This window comes from Bufo gargarizans, chromosome 4, assembly GCF_014858855.1.
Source record: "Bufo gargarizans isolate SCDJY-AF-19 chromosome 4, ASM1485885v1, whole genome shotgun sequence".
NCBI classification, from domain to species: Eukaryota; Metazoa; Chordata; class Amphibia; order Anura; family Bufonidae; genus Bufo; species Bufo gargarizans.
In genome coordinates this window covers 111,432,100-111,445,272 of record NC_058083.1, presented here as the reverse complement: position 1 = coordinate 111,445,272, position 13,173 = coordinate 111,432,100, and positions in this window count along the sequence as shown.

Below are 13,173 nucleotides of genomic sequence, written 5' to 3'. Positions count from 1 at the left end.
CTTCCTCTAATAAAGTGATAGGTAGTAATGCGAAATACTGGGCACTCTCACTTTATCTGAAACCATATAGTTTATTACAATATAAAAGCAGTATATTTCAAACAATTAGATATAATACATAAAAAATAATGATAATAAAATCCGGAATATCTTATCAATTAGCAACTTAAAATACACTAAAACTGCTTATTAAAATGTGTGCCCTCTGGATGATTTGGGTTAAAGTCTTTTTGTTGGATGTAAATCCAGTCTGCACTCTAAATATTGAGTGAATATTAATATCCCATTTGGATATACAAACCCCAAAATTCATGTCTCCTCCAATTGTACGTCACAAACTTATAGTGGGTTGCAGTGATTATTTTAGCGGCGTCCCGCTATACTCACTGTTCAGCTGAATTCCGCTGGCTGTTTTCCATAAGCACTTTCTTCTGCTGATGTTTCAGTACAGTTGATAACTGTATAGCGCCCTCGTGTGTGCTTCTACCGTTCCCCTTAGTCGCTCTTAGGTGTCGCTCCGTAAGGTCTGAGAGCCGGCACCTGAATTACCTCCGTCTTCCACGCTGAACTTTGTTTGCATGTGTGGAATGTTCTCATGCAATCGTGCAGTGATTCTGTTTAAACGCGTGTCGGGTCTTTGGTTGGTTAGGCACTTGGGGTCTTTCAGCAGGTATTGTCAAAGTCCATCAGGGGGGTCTTACACCAAACAAAGTTTCTGGGCTTGTTATCACCCCTTCCTCAGTGGTAATGTGTCCCCCGTGTCTCTCTCTCTTTATATAGCAGTTACTGATTGGGTTTCCATGATCCGGTGTGGGATCTTTTCTTTCCCCACAAAACCTGGTACGGATTTGGAGTCACCGATTTCTTCACATAGTCCATCTTTATTCTCATTGTTATATTCTTGTATATACCATCCCATCTACTAGCTGACTTTATATAATCACATTATTTAAAATAGTCACATTCTTTAAAATCACACAATCGTTAACAATGAATTACATAAATAATACTAGCAATCTCAAAAAGTGCACTTCATTGTATTAGCTACCATTTGTGTGGTCACTTCTCAGGGAGGCATAAAAAAACCGCAAATATACTTAGATTCACTAATTGATTTATTATTGGATTATTTCTAGGTGGGTGGTCCTAGAATGGAGTACTGGGATGGAATTATCCCTTCTGTGCTGCCTTCTGACTCGAAGAAAGTATAATTACGTAGGTAAAATTCCCACTATTACCTGTGGTCTGTATTCCATCTGCATTATATTGTATAGTAACAACACCATCTACTGATGAGTTTAGTGTATTTCGTCTAGCCTGTGTTCCTATGCATTGTGGGAGTCCCAGGGCATTGTGGGTAGTTCCTGGTTCTGTGTAGTCTTGTTCTTGTTTAGAAGCAGCAACCATCTTATGTCAGGAGCCACACTCTCACTGGTTCTTCTGCCCCATGATCTGTTATTCAGCCTGTTTTTAAGCATAGTCGCTAAGGGCACTATCTATGTGTCATTATACTGCAGTTTATTATATGTTTGTTGCATTTGATAGCTCTTTTGTCATTGCATTATTATCTCATGTAATGTATGTATAGCAGATTATTCTGTATCCTATACAATGTACTATTGATGTATATGTTCTGAAATACTACAGTTTTTTTTCTGTAGTTTCACCTTTCCTGTCAATATACTAGCAATAAAAGAGAAGGTTACAGCTGTACAGCCTTTTTCTTATGAAGACAGGGGATTTAGCTAAATGTCAGATTACACACCGTGCTAACGTGTATGAGGACAGTATAGTGAAACGACGGCTGAGAACAAGCTCAGTGAAATGACTGCTGAGACTAAGCTCAGAAAGATCAGACTATACAGAGCCCGCCATTATCCACACAGAGCCTGCATACGGATATCGCAGCAGTCTCCTAACAGTCGCACCGAATATAAGACTATACGGAGCCCACCATTATCCACACAGAGCCTACTTACGGATATAGCAGCAGTCTCCTAACAGTCACACCATGTCTAATAGTCGAGCATCTTCAGTCAAGACAAGGTCTCAGATAAATGGCTCTAACAGGACATCGATCAGAGAAGCTGCAAAGGCAAAATCCAGCTTCACAGAACAAGAAATACAGATTAAAGCTGGAGAAAGCGCAACTTGAAGCAACTATAGTAAAACTCGCCGCTGATAAAGAGACAGCAGCTGCCATAGCAGAAGCAGAATTTCTAGAAGCCACGGAACTTCTAGAAACCAAGAGTCATCGTAGCATTGTCCAGCCAGAACCTGAATACCAAGATCCAGAACAGCGTACCTTACAATATGTCTATCAACATTCCAAGTCAGACGACGACCCAGATCCACAGCTTAATGCAAAGCGGTTTGTTGACAAGCCAAGTCAACATGCTTATTCGGATCATCAGAAAGTCGACTATCAGTCTCCTTGCAGCAAACTAGAGAATATATATCAGAGTGAAACCGACTACAACTTCTCTCCAGAACAGAGAATCAGAAATCCACCCCTGCTCAGAGAGATGCCCTTCGCTTCAGAACAGTATTACACAGATCGGATTAAACCAGAGACTTCCAACAGGTATGGCCATGCACCACACATTTATCCTGACAACACTACACCAGCCAGTTCAGGCGCCAATCAAGCTACAATGGACTTGATGGCCAGGTTCCTTGTTCGACATGAGCTGGTCACCAAGGGACTTGTAAAGTTCAGCGCTATAGAGCTTGGCGAGCTTCCTTTCAAAATGCCACCAGAGACATAGGTCTGTCATGTAGTGAGGAATTGGATCTCCTGGTAAAATGGCTGGGAAGGGAGTCCACCGAACACGCTAAAAGAATCAGAGACATCAATGTAAATTATCCAGACGTTGGTCTAAAAAGGGTCTGGGATAGACCTGATGAGGTTTATGGCTTAGCAGAGGTCATAGAAAGTGTCTTATTGAAGAGACTTGAGGACTTTCCTAAAAAGCTAAGGGAGTTAAGTGACTTATTAATGGAGCTGAGTGTAGCAAAGGCAGAAGGAGATCTGGTGGGATTGACATTCCTCAACATTGTGAGAGGTGTGAATCCCATAGTTCAGAAACTCCCATACAACCTGCAAGAGAAGTGGGTTATGTGTGGTTCTCAGTATAAACAGACTTACAATGTACCATTTCCTCCATTTAATGTGTAGATTTTATTTCTGAACAAGCAAAAATCAGAAACGATCCTAGCTTTGATTTTATGATGTCATGTGCCACCACCTCAGTCAGTAAACCTTGTAGGGAAATGGTGGAGGTCCACAAAATAACGTTTCTTCCACAGGTTCAGTCCATAAAGAGTGCAGCTCCTATCAAGGAGGAGACAAACCCAAGGACCTGAGCAGACAGTGTCCCTTACATAGGAAGCCACATTCCCTACTTAAGTGCAGAATCTTCAGGGAAAAGTCATTGGATGACCGCAAGACCTTCCTCAAGGAGAACAACATGTTTTAAATGCTGCTCTTCAACTTCGCACTTTGCCAGGGACTGTGAGGTTACTAGGAAGTGTGCCGAATGTGACAGCACAGATCATAACACAGCTCTACACCCTGGGCCACCATCGTGGACTTCACCCAAAACCCAAAAGCATAGCGGGGAGCTGAAGGGCACAGGGTCCTTCTTTGATAGCTTCGATATCAGAGGACCCGATTTCTCCTACTCTCTAAAAACTTGTGCTGGTACTGTAGAGACAGCCGGAAGAAGGGCAAGCAGCTACATAGTTGAGTCCAGCGACGGTCAAGTGCGTCTGCCTTTACCAACTATACTGAAATGTAACCAGATTCCTGACAACAGGTCTGAGATACACACGCCAGACGTAGCAGCGTACCAGCCTCACCTGAAGCGTATAAGACACCTGATCCTGAACCTTGATCCTGAATCTCAGATAGTCTTACTCCCTGGGAGGGATATCCTACAGGTCCACAAGGTTAGACAGCAGATCAATGGACCTCACAACGCTCCACACGCCCAGAGACTTGACCTAGGATGGGTCATTGTAGGAGAGGTCTGTTTGGGAGGTGTACACAAACTTACAACTGTCAACAGCATGCTTACCAGTAAACTTGAGAATGGACGCCCATCTCTTCTCCAACCATGCGAAAATCACTTTTTTATTAAGGAACTGCCTCAAAGCACTTAATCACCAGGTACCCTTGCAGGTCTTGCCTACGATGACTTCATCTGGGATGGAAATCAAGACCACCTGGGATCCACAGTCTTCCGCAAGACTAAAGAGGGCAATCGTATGGCGATGTCATTCAAAGATAGACTGTTCCTAGATATAATGGAGCAGGGAATGGTGCAGGACGAAACTAAAAGCTGGGTTGCTCCTCTACCCTTTAAACCTCAAAGACAACTCTTACTTAACAATAAAGAACAAGTTTTCAAACGATTTGTCTTTCTCAGGCACAGCCTACGAAGTTAACCTGAGATGAGAGATCACTTCTTTGCCTTCATAGAAAAGATATTCCAGAACGGTCATGCAGAGTTAGCACCCACACTTCGAGACTCAGAAGAGTGCTGGTACCTGCCCATGTTTGGGGTGTATCACCAAATAAGCCAGGTCAGTTCAGAGTAGTGTTTGACTTAAGTGCCAAGTATGAAGGCATATCATTTAACGATGTTTTGTTGTCAGGCCCGGATCTAAACAACAAGCTCATAGGAGTGAAATAAAAAATATAAAAAATATAAAGCTGCACCAATGCGTCAAGGATCACGGCGTTGTGCTCACAGTCAAATAGAATTACCCCTTCTACACAGTAAAATATCTAAAAGTAAAACTGGGCACTCACTCACAATGGAGAAAGATTGAGAGCAATTGATTTATTAACACTAAAAAATATCATTAAAAAAAGATAGAAAGGGTACAATAGATAGCAGCAATCCGGTATACCTCAGAGGAGGCTCTCTAAATATATATTTTGTTATGAAGAATCTATATTATATATAGTTTATTATGAAGAACTTACTTATTAATGAAAGAAAGGGTCCAAAGAATCTAATCTATGAATTTCTGCAAGAAACGCATTCGAAAAGGCATTAAAACCGCATGTGGGGTTTGGTGTGTTTTTTGCAGATTTGGAAATTGCATCCTGTACTGTACAACTGTATGTACTTCTGATTGATTTGGAAATTGCTATAAGATTTTTGAGGGACTACTGTTGATAAGTCAAATCCACACCATGTTTTGAGGATCACTGAATCCCCTATAAATAAGGAGGCATCATGGGTAGGTCGGAGTGCGGTGCTAGCCAAGCGTGGGAGAGGGAAGTAGTGAGGACGCTAAATCGTGAGTTTGACCAAGTGCACTTTAGTATATTTCTCACAAAATTTATAGTACATATTGCATACTACACTACCTAAGAGTGTCTTCGATATTATATGAGAAGGTAACTAGCAAAAGGAATTTACTAAATAAGAATATTTGAAGATCAGGACGCCATTTGTATGTTAGGAGTAGCGGGATGCTGCTGACTCGTGCAAACTTTTCTTAACCATACGAAATTATTTATTCACACGAACAGTATTGAACTTTAAAGATCTTCCTTTTGAACTTTCGAAAGGATTTGAACACTCAGAGTATTCGTATACACCTAGATACATGCTTTTGATGTAATCAGTCTTCGGTCCCTAATGAGCTTCTGTTGATTTAATTTGCACAGACTTTCGAATTGCCACAGATTTTAATTCACTATCGATTTTTTTTTAACTTTATTGTTTTATGGGAGTATTGCATACTGCTAATGACTCTTGCACTTTAGAGATCCTCCTCTGAGGGATACAGGATTGCTGCTATCTATTGTACCCTTTCTATCTTTATTTTATGATTTTTTTGTTAATAAATGAATTGCTCTCAATATTTTCTCCATTGTCCGTGAGTGCCCAGTTTTACTTTTAGAAGCTCATAGGAGTGCTTCTCCGTTTTCACAGAGACTCTGTTGCATTCACAGCTGATATCTAACAGATGTTCCATTGCTTCCTTGTTAAAAAGGAACATAAACATTTCTTGAGATTCCTATGGTACAAGGACAACGATCCCTCTAAAGATGTTACAGAGTATTGTATGAAGGTACACATTTTCGGTAATAGTCCTTTTCCTGCAGTTGCCATCTATGGATTGAGACGTGTGGCTCAGAAACTCAAAGAGAAGTACGGAGCGTATGTCAGACTCTTTGTAGAGAAGGATTTTTATGTGGATAACTGTCTAAAATCCATGCCATTAGATGAGACTGCAATCAGTCTTCTTAAAATAACCCAGGAGATACTTTTCCTTCTCAGGACCATTCAGATGACTTAAAGGATTTAGATCTAGGCTTTGACTCACCTCCGATGCAACGGAGCCTTGGCCTACTCTGTGACATAAAAGCTGATACCCTCACCTTCCAGGTTAACAGAGAAGAAAACCCCTTTACTCACAGAGGAGTACTGTCGGCCATAGGCAGTTTATATGACCCACTGGATTTTGCAGCTCCTATAATAATCGAAGGGAAAGCTATGTTAAGAGACTTCACCAGAGAAGTGTCGAACTGGGACACTCCCCTTCCCATGAAGAAAAGAGCCACGTGGATGGCCTAAAAAAAATTCCTTTGCAGCCTTATCTGATCTTCATATAGCTCCCCCATATGTTTCTGTACCAACTACCAAGGTTGAGACACAAAGACTTTGTGTTTTCTGCGATGCTTCAACCAAAGCAATTGCTGCTGTAGCTTACTTGAAGACGTTGGATACCAATGGACAATGCCATGTAGGGTTCGTCATGAGCAGAGCAAAACTAACACCACTCCATGAACACACAATACCATGTCTAGAACTATGTGCCGAGGTGTTAGCAGTGGAGTTAGTAGAACTCATCGCTACAGAAATGCACCTGGAGATTAAAGACTCCGAGTTCTATACCGATAGCAAGATAGTACTAGGATATATCTGTAATGAAGCTAGACGCTTCTATGTCTACATCAACAACAGGGTGCTAAGGATAAGAAGGTCTACCTCTCCTGTACAATGGAAATATGTACCTACGCATCTCAACCCTGCAGACCAAGAAACTAGATCCGTCGCTGCTAACAGTCTCAAGGACACGATTTGGCTTACAGGCATTACCTTTTTGTATAGGCCGACACCCAACACAGCAAAAACTGCCACGTTCGAACTAGTAGACCCACATGCTGATGTTGAGATATGTCCTCAGGTATCTGTGTTACATACAGAGACTTTGGACCACCACTTGAAATCCCATAGATTCAGTAGGTTCTCTACTTGGAGATCTCTTGTCCGTGCCATCAACAGCCTGATTCACATAGCACGGTTGTACAAAGCAACCTCATCGGCAGATAAAAGTGTCTGCAGAGGTTGGCATCATTGTAAACGTGTTTACACAGCTCTCGATCTAGAGCGGTCAAAAATTTTTATTATCCAAGCTGTACAGCATAAACCTATGCAAAGGAAATCGACTGTGTAGTCAGCCAAAGACCCGTGCCAAAGATAGTGTTCTAAGTAAACTTGACCCAGCGATCAATGAAGATGGGCTCTTAAGAGTAGGTGGATGCCTTATTGAATCCAAGGTAGATCTGGCAGAGAAACATTCTGTGATAGTTCCTGGACAGCATCATATAGCTACTTTGCTTGTAGAACATTACCATGAACAGACAAAGCACCAAGGTCGTCTGTTCACAGAAGGAGCTCTAAGAACAGCTGGACTGTGGATAGTTGGACCAAAGAGATGCACGTGCAGATTCATTTTAAAATGTGTTATCTGTCGGAAACTTAGCGGTATGTCAAAGACCCCGAAGGTGGCAAACCTCCCGTATGACCGACTAAGTATGGATCTACCCTTCACCAATGTTGGCCTAGACGTGTTCGGCCTTTGGTCTGTGGTTGTCCGGCAAACCAGGGGAGGCCGTGCGTATGGGAAACGTTGGGCGTTTATGTTCACTTGTCTGTCCATCAGAGCTGTCCATATTGAAGTAATTTAATCTATGGATACTTCCTGTTTCTTTAATGCTCTCTGGCATTTCATTGCTATTAGAGGACCTGTCAAAACACATTCGTTCTGACTGAGGCACAAACTTTGTCGGGCAGCGAGAGAACTTCAACTCTCTTCCAACTTGGACGTTAACAATATAGAAAGATACCTCAGTGAACGAGGATGCACTTGGACCTTTAACCCACCACACTCTTCACATATGGGAAGTGCTTGGGAGAGGATGATAGGCATTGCACGGAGAATCCTCGACTCAATCTTCTTACAAGAAGGATCTTCAAAGCTGACTCATCAAAGCTTGACTACCTTCATGTTCTCACCCCTGCCACACTGCTTACATAGAAGACTGAAGAAATTTGTGCTCCACCCGGAGAATTTAATCTCAAAGATCTTTACAGAAGTCAATGGAGACAAGTACAGAGTCTTTCAAACTCGTTCTGGGACAAGTGGAAAAAGCAATACGTTCCCACTCTGCAAACGGGGAGAAAGTGGCAAACCAGCAAGCCGAACCTCCAGCCTGGCTATGTAGTACTAATGAAAGACTGCCAGTCACGAAGAAACGAGTGGCCTTTAGGTCTCGTTACTAAGACATTCCTGAGTAAAGACAGAATTATATGCAAGGTAGAATTAAAAATACGGAGACAGGGTGAGACCAAGTTGTTTCTCAGGTCAGTAGAGAACTTGTTCCACTGTCTGCATCCAACGAACACAATAGTGACGTCGGCTGACGTCAAGCGGGGAGTGTTCTGTCCTCAGATACAAATCTAGTTATTTCTGTGTGTTTACCAGTTTAGACATTGCTATTACCTAGGTCTGTGTTCCATCTGCATTATATTGTATGGTAACACCACCATCTACTGGTGAGTTTAGTGTATTTCATCTAGCCTGTGTACCTATGCATTGTGGGAGTCCCAGGGCATTGTGGGTAGTTCCTGGTTCTGTGTGGTCTTGTTCTTGTTTAGAAGCAGCAACCATCTTATGTCAGGAGCCACACTCTCACTGGTTCTTTTGCCCTATGATCTGTTATTCAGCCTGGTTTTAAGCATAGTCGGTAAGGGCACTATCTATGTGTCATTATACTGCAGTTTATTATGTTTGTTGCATTTGATAGCTCACTTCTCATTGCATTATTATCTCATGTATTGTATGTATAGCAGATTATTCTGTATCCTATACAATGTACTATTGATGTATATGTTCTGAAATACTACTGTTTTTATTCTGTAGTTTCACCTTTCCTGTCAATATACTAGCAATAAAAGAGGTTACAGCTGTACAGCCTTTTTCTTATGAAGACAGGGGATTTAGCTACATGTCAGATTACACACCGTACTAACGTGTATGAGGACAGTATAGATGCCGTGGTTATTAAACCAGTGATTGGTACTTTTGACAGTGTGCGCAGGGGCCAAGTCCTGCTGGAAAATGAAATCAGCATCTCCATAAAGCTTGTCAGCAGAACAAAGCATGAAGTGCTCTAAAATTTTCTGGTAGACAGCTGTACTGACTTTGAACTTGATATAACACAGTCGACCAACACCAGCAGATGAACTGGCTCCTCAAACCATCACTGACTGTGGAGACTTCACACTGGATTGTGCCTCTTCACTCTTCCTCCAGACTCTGGGACCTTGTTTCCAAATGAAATGCAAAGTTTACTTTCATCCGAAAACAATTGCTGGGTATTACAGAGAGAAAGAGAGTGAGAGATGTACTTTTTATAGCTGTTTTCTGTTTTGGAACCTCCTTGTATCAACTCAAAATGTCCCTCTAGGGTATTTAAAAAAGTTTTTTCCAAAACCAGACATCTGATTGGACCACATGGAGTAGCAAATCAAGCATTTCTGCTGCCACTCCATTCATTGTCTATGGAGCTACTTAAGATGGTCAAGGGCTGGGACCCCCACTGAGTAGATACCCCTATCCTGTGGAGCATGGATTCCAAAAACAGGGAGATGGTGTCACAAAAAGGCTTTTTATCAGTGAATTAGTAGTGCTGTGGTACAAAATTTAGGAAGAGTTGCAAAGTGATTATTTTCCATACTGAATAGCCATGAGTTACAGCTGAATAGTAATGTAGATCATTTATTAACTGAATTTTAGCAAAGGTGCTCAGGACTGGCCTTAGGAATGTGTAACTTGTGGAGTTGCACTGGCTTCCCCTGCTGAAGAGGAGTGATTTAATTTGTAATAATTGCAAAGCAGATAGTATTAGATTACTGTATGGAGCTGTTATTTAGTCACTGTATTTTGTATTATTTTGGCACTATATGGCACTATTTGTGGCACTGGTACTTCGGCACTGCAAAGGATGTTATATTTGCCTTGTATGGTGATTGTGGCTCTGTATAGCATTGTTTAGCCAACTACATTTAAGTGTCATTTTGTCAATGTATAGTGCTCAGATTTTCTGCATCAGTCTGTATGTTGCTGCTAATTAGGCACTGTGTGGTATGGTTATTTGCACATTGTATATCACACTATTGGAGGGCACTAACAGAAAGCACTTTACTGAACACCATCCAACAAAACACTGAGCCTGCAATGTATCCTCTGTACTGTCATTGCACTCCTTGACCCATCCTTTAACTAAAATCAGTAACAATCAGCTCCAGGATGAGCCAACATGGGGTCAGCTCAATGCAATGCACACAGCTGGAAGTCCTCATATTAATAAGATTCTGGCCTCTCCATGCCCCAATAGACAAGTATGTTTTGTAACTTTACCATCAAGCACTTTCTATAATACCGGTGTCTTCTTATGTGGCACAAAGGTCTTTGGGCACCCTTAGGCTCCTGGGCCAGGTAGCGACTGCTATCTCTGCACCTCCTATAGCTGCACCACTGTCTAAGACAGACAACATGTCCTGCAGGGATGCAGTTACTAATGACACTGACAGTGTTCAAAACCAGCAGAATGATGGAAAATATATTTCTGCAATCTCTGCTGATGTTGACACAGTGCCGGACTGGGGCACCTAGGGCCCACCAGTAAAATGTATTTTGGGGGGCCACTATACAGATACATTTAAATATAATAATCTAACAAGTTTTGTATATGAAAATCGGCTGATTGAGGTCCTGTACATGGAATATATGTATGTAGTGCAGTAAATCTAGTGTGTTATGTGCCACTTGTGCAGGGGGTGGGAGACTAGGGGCCCACCGGGGGGATTCCCCTATACCCTTGTGGGCCAGTCCGAGCCTGTGTTGACATATTGTATCCTTCTAGAGTTTTAATATATTGCCAAGAGGAATGACCAGTTTAGCAGTTCTTTCAAAGTATTTCAATTACATTAGTAATTATTACAGTAGTTGCTCAATTTACCATAGTTATGTGTATTACCCAGTGGTATAGATAAGAGTTCTAGGGGACCCAGGGCAAACTTTGGATCCGGGCAGAGCCCCATCTCTCTCGGCCCCATCTCTCTCGGCCCTGCTCAGTAGCACCCTCTCGTCTGCGATACACCCCTGGTCTGTGGTAATAATAATAATACCCCCTACTAATGTACTTATAGCTCCCCCAGTAATATCCCTATAGTACACCTAGTAGTGTCCTTCCACTGCCCCCAGTAATGTCCTTCCACTGCCCTAGTAATGTCTCCCACTGCCCCAGTCTTCACGCACATATAACAAGGCCCGACACTTTCATTGTACTTTATGCTGGGCCCTGTCAGAGCACTTATCTCAGCTACATTACATGCGATTAGTCCAGGATCTATCAGGCCCCAACACTGCCCTACTAGTACTATTCACAAATTAAGTGCATGGGCGGAGCCTGACCGATGTTAGTCAGGCTCCACTCACCCGCTTCATTTGTGATTTATTAACACCTGGGATGCGTGGAGCTGACAATTTCATGGTCAGGAAGGATCAGGGCCGGCTCCAGGTTCATGTGGGCTATTGGACAAAAAAATCTTAGTGGGCCCTCTTGTGGAATTTATTTTTACAGTGACATGTCCCCCTATGGCTCCCACACAGTTCAACCACTTCACTTCCGCCCACAGGATATAAACGTCCTATGGGTGGATGTTTATCTCTGAATGGACATTCTGGAACGTCCATTCAGAGATGGCAGTTGCTTGCTAACCCGAGCGGGGATCCCGGTGTTAGTGACAGCAGGGCAATCCAGAGAGAAGGCATGGACAGTCCTCAGGTGTATCGCTGTATACACAGAGCTCAACAAGCGCCGAGTATACAGATCAGGAAGCGCTATGCGCTTCCTGGCCTGGTGGTCCTGTGACCGCCGGGGCCGGTGGAGTGCAGGAGCTGTTGGGTCTTCTACAGACCTCGATCAGCCCTGCACTGAGGCTGTACAGCACTGTATTATGCTGTATCGCTTATCTAGGGGCTGCATTTCCCCTGTAACTGGGGTTACTATGTCAGCCCCAGTAACAGGAGAAATCAATAGTGAACAAAAATTAAATGTGAAGTTAAATGTCCCCCAGAGGTCTTGTATGGCCTTATGGGGGACGCAAAGTGTAAAATAAATAAAATAAAAAATAAAAAAAATTCCCCAATAAAGTAATTAAATTATTATTTTTTTATATTTTCTTTTTTATAAAATAGACATATTTGGTATTGCCCCGTCCGTAACAACCAGCTCTATAAATATATTACATGATCCACCTAATTCAATTCAAACACCATAAAAATATATAAAACTGTGTCAAAAAAAGCCATTTTTGTCACATTATATTACAAAAAGGGCAACTCCAAATGATCAAAATGGCATATGTCTCACAAAATATGAGACCCTACATAAGAAAACCCTACATAAGAAAATAAATAAAAAAAGGTAGACATATTAGGTATCGCAACACCAAGCGATTAAAAAGGCATATGCCCCCCAAAATAGTACCAATCAGTCACCTCATCCTTCAAAAAATGAGACCCTAAGGCCCCTTTCACATGGGCGTTGCGGGAAAATGTGCGGGTGCGTTACGGGAACACCCGGGATTTTTCTGCGCGAGTGCAAAAAATTGTAATGCGTTTTGCACTCACGTGAAAAAAATCGAGCATGTTTGGTACCCAAACCCGAACTTCTTCACAGAAGTTCGGGCTTGGGATCGGTGTTCTGTAGATTGTATTATTTTCCCTTATAACATGGTTATAAGGGAAAATAATAGCATTCTGAATACAGAATGCATAGTCAAATAGCGCTGGAGG